Source organism: Rutidosis leptorrhynchoides, chromosome 2 (genome assembly GCF_046630445.1).
Source record: "Rutidosis leptorrhynchoides isolate AG116_Rl617_1_P2 chromosome 2, CSIRO_AGI_Rlap_v1, whole genome shotgun sequence".
Taxonomy (NCBI): domain Eukaryota; kingdom Viridiplantae; phylum Streptophyta; class Magnoliopsida; order Asterales; family Asteraceae; genus Rutidosis; species Rutidosis leptorrhynchoides.
In genome coordinates, this window is record NC_092334.1 from 622522336 (window position 1) to 622528591 (window position 6256).

Here is a 6256-nt window from a genome sequence, read left to right on the forward strand (position 1 = left end):
TCAGAGCATGGTCTAAGGGATTTAGGTGACTTGAGATAGGCGCCTGATCGTTCCTTAATTGTCACGATTAATTACATCTAATTACGCAAAATTAACGTTAAGCAAGTAAACAAGGAGATACTTTTATGAGGTTTTGTATGTTTACAGGTATTAAAGGCATTGGTGCAAAAGACGGTGCAAAATGGCGGTTTAAGTGAAAGATGTACGTGATTTGGGAAGAAAAACAAGGCTCAGCAGGATTAACAAAGGCGTAAATTATGCCATCCTGGGCGTAATTTACGCCAGCACTCAGATCCCTCTCAGAACAGAAATCGTTTGGAGCCGTAAAAATACGCTGACCAGATTTAACAAAGGCGTTAATTACGCCTTTCAGGGCGTAAATTACGCCAGTACTAAAAATCAGATTCCGGGAAAGACGAAAATTAGCTTTTGGATAAGATTTCTTAACCCCTATTTAAGGAGGTCTTTAGGGTTACGAACTTTAACTTTTCCCTACCAGTTTTTGCAGCAGAGAACACCTAAAAACACCAAAAATCTTCAATCAAATCACCATTCTTTCAAGATTCAAGTCAAGATCAAGGTTCAAAGCATCATGCAAACATCAAGGATTTCATTGATTCTCACCACCATCATGCTTGGCTAGTAATCTAATCTTTATCCTTTCCATGAACAATTGAGTTATGTATGATTTCATTCAAGATTATGTGATTTGTGATGTTTAATACTTTTGAATTATAATGTTATGAATCAAGTTGATTGTTGATTAATGCAAGTTCTATACTTTGTTATTGCAAGTTAGATTATTGTGATTTAACAGTGTGTTCTTGATCCAACTTAGTGTTAATTAGATTAGGGATAAAGACACTTTGTCTAGATTGCATAGTTTAATCTCAAGATAATAGAATTAATGAACTTAAGAAGTCTTGTCTATGAGATTTGATCAACAATTGATAAATATAATGCTTGTTTGAATGAATGCATGCTAAATTGGGATTGTGAAAGGATAAAGGCTTTAATCTCATTGTTTACATTTCAATCTTTTCAATTGCACTTTTGTTTAAGTTTAAATTTAAGTAGTAATCAATCTAAGTAGTTTTATAGTTAAGTTAGTTAATCACAAACAACAAACTCTGGAAATTGCTTGCTTGTTGACCATAACTTCCCGTGGAACGAATCCTGCTTACCCTAGCTAAGTTAGAGTAATTAGGCTATTTTTGATTGACCCTTCGACATCGATCAAATTTTGGCGCCGCTGCCGGGGAGGTGTGCGCTTGATTTGCAAGCTCTTATTTTATCTGCTTTCTTGCTAAAAAAAAAACCATAAAAATCATAAAATCAATAAAAAATCTAAAAATATTGTTTTGTTTATTCTTATTTTTGTCAGTTTTACGCTCGGTGTTCTTGTTTTTGTTGCATTTCAGGTTAGTGTATGCAAACTCGGAGGTTGGGAGACAAAAATCTAAAACCTTTAGACCCGGAAATCGAGAAATCAGCAAAAGCTAATCGAAAAGCTTCAAGAATTCTTAAGGGTTCAACAGTGGCTTCAGCATCAAGTCAAGCACAGTTAGAGTCACATACGATTGTTCCACCAAACTCTCCTAAGTCAGATTCCGATACTGAAGAGGAAGTTTTTGAGCAACGAGACGATATGGCTGACCGACCAAGAGGAGTAGACACCTACTACCAACCGGGTGATTTCGAGGATCATTCACCCATTGTTTATCCTGCACAGGCAGGAGGAAACAACCGACGGTTTGAGGTCCGACCTCAACTTATTTCAATCTTGCCAACCTACCGAGGTATGGCTAATGAGGAACCATACGAACACATTACGGAGTTTAACGAGATTTGTGCTACTAATCAGGTAAACGGTTTCACTGATGATGAGGTACGTCTCCGATTATTTCCTTACTCACTTAAGGAAAAGGCAAAAAGATGGTTTCTCTCCTTGCCCGCCCGTAGTATTAATACTTGGGCGGAAATGAAAAAACGGTTTTTAGAAGAGTTCTATCCCATAAGTAAAACTTCAGATATGCGTACGGAAATTAAATCCTTTAAACAGTTACCAGGTGAATTATTTCATGAAGCGTATGAACGTCTGAAGGAGTTACTTAGGGCTTGTCCACATCATGAGATACCTAGGTGGGAATTGGTTAAAGTTTTCTATGATAGTCTAGATTCCCAAAACAGGCAGTTTCTTTTGGCCGCTAGTGGGGGGCATTTTTAACTCGACCTAGTGAGGAAGAGTGGACCTTCTTTGAATAGTTAAGCAAGGGTTCAAAGACCCAAGATTCGGTTAGTCGTAAGCAACCTAGTACATCCCGAGTAAACCATGTTTCCGACTCGGGAAGTTCATCTAGGAATTTAGAGCAAGAATTGGATGACTTAAAAATGCTTATATTTAACAGCCCACACCAGGGTCTTGCTTGTAATGTTTCGCAGGTACAGGAAGTGTGTGAGATTTGTGGAAATCCTTCTCATTATGCATACGGATGCAGAAATGGGATCCCACCGGTAAATCAACAACTGGTGGAAGAACAAGTTAATGAGGTTCAGGGAAGGCGGTTTGATCCATACTCTAACACATATAACTCAGGTTGGAGAAATCATCCAAATTTTAGTTGGAGTAATAACAACGCACTGAATGCTAATCAAGGGAACCAATTTAGACCACCGAACAACTTCCAAAATCAGGGTAATTTTCAGAATCAAGGCAACTACCAACGAAACTATCAAAATCCTTACCCTAACAACCGAAACCAAAACAATTACCAAAGTCAGAGCCAAAACCAAAACCACAACCAAAACCAAACTAGTACTTCATCCAACCAACCACCTAACTCGGATACTAAGATGGATGCGTTCATATCCGAAATGCGGAAGATGATAGAGGTGCAAAATAAGTCGATTGGTGCGTTGGCCAAGGAAATAGGTAATGTTGCGGAAAGTAAGGGTAATCGGGAACCAGGAACCATTCCAAGCTATACGGTTTTGAATCCAAATCACAAAGAGCAAGGAAAAGGTCATAGTGTTAATATGGTAGGTACCTTGAGAAGCGGGAAAAAGTATGATAATAAAGTTGGTGAAACAGAGGTAAAGCAACCGGAAGCAAGTAAGTCTCCAATTGTTCTTGACGAGGAGGAGGTAAGTGAAATTGATAACAATGGGGAGGGGGTGAAATTGACCGAACCTACCGTTACTAAGACCGAGAAAATGGAGACGGAATCAAAAACCGTCCCATTTCCTAAGGCCCTAGAGTCCCCGAATCAATTCTCTTATGGGAAAAAGGGACCTCAGCAAGAGGACATGTGGGAAACTTTTCAGCAGGTTAAAATAAATTTACCCCTTCTTGATGCTATTAGGCAAGTTCCTTCTTATGCTAAATTTTTGAAGGACCTTTGCACTCAAAAGAGAAAGTAAAGGGCAAACTTACCTAAGAAGGTGGAGTTAACCGAGCACCTAAGTGCGGTTGTCTCGGGAACACTTCCACCTAAGTTTAAAGACCCAGGGACTCCCTTGATAGCTGTGACCATAGGGAATGTGAATGTTAAAAAGGCGTTATTGGACTTAGGTGCTAGCATTAATATTTTACCTTCTTGTCTAGTTGACCGACTTGAATTGGGCCTAATGAAACGAACCGATATAATTATCCAATTAGCGGACCAATCAATTAAAATGCCTAGGGGGATACTAGAGGATGTAATAGTAAAAGTGGAGGATTTCTATTACCCGGTAGACTTTGTTGTTATGGATATTGAGCCTAGGAATAGAGATACCCAACCCACTATAATTTTGGGACGCCCGTTCTTGGCCACCATTAATGCTCACATTAATTGTAGAACGGGTGCCATGGACATATCCTTCGGTAACCGCAAGATGAGGATTAACATCTTTAATTCTCTTCGTGCACCGGATGTCCATGAGTGCTATAGGATAGATGTGATTGATGAGTTAGTTGATAAGCATACTTCTCACCTAATAACCGACGACCCAGTAGAGATATTTTGTTTAGGTGAGGAAGAGGATGTCGAGTGTGAAGAGGTCAAAGCGGTAGAATTAGCAGTAGCAAGTACAATGGATTCTAGGTTGCCACCGTGGACTCATAAATATGAGCCACTGCCTAAATCCATTGATACTAACACGAGACCTTCACTAGAGTCACCACCGACTCTTGAGTTAAAACCCTTACCGTCTCATTTGAAATATGCGTTTTTGGGAACTAACGGCACTTTTCCAGTTATTATTGCTTCAGATTTGACAGGTGTGCAGGAAAAGGCTTTGATGGAAGTTCTTCATAAGTACAAATCTGCAATAGGGTGGACAATAGCTGATTTGAAAGGGATAAGTCCTTCGGTATGTATGCACAGGATAGTCACGGATCCTGAGGTTAAACCTGCTCGCGATACACAATGCAGGTTAAACCCAAATATGCAGGAGGTGGTGAAAAAGGAAGTTCTTAAGTGGTTGGATGCAGGGATAATCTTCCCTATCTCTGACAGTCAGTGGGTGAGTCCCACACAAACAGTGCCGAAGAAAGCAGGAATAACGGTGATGGAGACTGAGGAAGGTGAAAAGATCACAACTCGTCCCGTGACGGGTTGGAGGGTGTGCATTGATTATCGGAAGCTAAACGCTGCAACTTCAAAGGATCACTTTCCTTTGCCATTTATTGATCAGATCATCGAAAAACTGTCAGGTCAGAAATTTTATTGTTTCTTGGATGGGTATTCGGGTTATAATCAAATACCTATTCATCCTAATGACCAGGAGAAAACGACTTTTACTTGTCCATATGGAACCTATGCCTTTATGCGTATGCCTTTTGGTTTGTGTAATGCACCCTCGACTTTTCAAAGGTGTATGATGAGCATTTTTTCTGAATTAATAGGTGAGTCGTTAGAGATTTTTATGGATGACTTTTCGATTTTTGGCAAATCTTTTGAGTCATGTTTGAGTATGTTAGAAAAAGTTTTGAAAAGATGTACCGAAACCAACCTAGTTCTTAGTTGGGAAAAGAGTCACTTCATGGTTAGGGAAGGGGTGGTTTTGGGACATATTGTGTCTGAACGGGGATTTGAGGTCGATAGGGCAAAGGTTCAACTTATTTCTACTCTACCTTACCCGACAAATGTTAAGGGGGTAAGATCGTTTTTGGGACACGCGGGTTTTTATCGTAGGTTTATCAAGGACTTTAGTGTCATTTCTAAGCCATTATGTAATTTACTACTAAAGGACGCACCATTTGACTTTGATGACCAATGTAAAGAAGCTTTTAACACCCTTAAGCGAAAGTTGACCGAAGCACCCATCTTACAGTCACCCGATTGGACCAAACCTTTTGAAATAATGTGCGATGCTAGTGATTATGCAGCAGGGGCTGTTTTGGGACAGAGAGTTGATAGGAAGCCGGTAGTGATTTATTATGCTAGTAAGACGTTCTCGGATGCCCAAATCAATTACACCACCACCGAGAAAGAGTTGCTAGCAGTTGTGTTTGCCTTAGACAAGTTTAGATCGTATTTGTGGGGGTCTAAGGTAGTTGTGTTTTCGGACCATAGTGCTTTAAGGCACTTGCTTGAGAAGAAAGAGTCTAAACCTAGATTGATTAGGTGGATATTGTTGCTACAGGACTTTGATTTAGAAATACGGGATAAAAAGGGTGTAGAAAATGTGGTAGCTGACCATTTATCTAGGATACCCCCGCTACCATTTGACCCTACTAAACCGATCCAGGAGAATTTCCCGGACGAATGTTTGTTTAGTGTTGTGCAGGTACCTTGGTTCGCTCATATTGTTAATTATTTGGTGACTAACAAGATACCGGAACATTGGAACAAGCAAAAGAGGGATTACTTTTTGTCGCAGGTTAAGCATTATATTTGGGAGGATCCGGTTCTTTATCGAATTGGACCCGACCAAATCATTAGGAGATGCGTGGCGGAAGAGGAGCATAAGGACATTTTGGCACATTGTCATACTTTTGCATGCGGAGGACACTATGGGGTAAAGAAAACCGGGTACAAAGTACTCGATTCAGAATGGGCTATTAAACAGGTGAACATGAGTTTAGATGAGGCAGGAAATGCAAGGAAGTTGGAATTGACAGCATTAGAGGAACTTAGACGTGAGGCGTATGAAAGTTCAAAGATTTACAAAGAGAAAACGAAAGCTTTTCATGACAAGCAAATTAGTAGAAGGATGTTTGAAGTGGGGCAAAGTGTGTGGTTATTCAACTCCAGGTTAAAGTTGTTTACGG

General features: G+C 39.9%; 1 pseudogene; it reads right to left on the reverse strand.

Moving 5' to 3' along the window:
* Positions 1-2022: 2022 nt before the first annotated feature.
* On the reverse strand, positions 2023-2136 carry LOC139894967 (small nucleolar RNA R71; annotated as a pseudogene).
* Positions 2137-6256: the final 4120 nt, after the last annotated feature.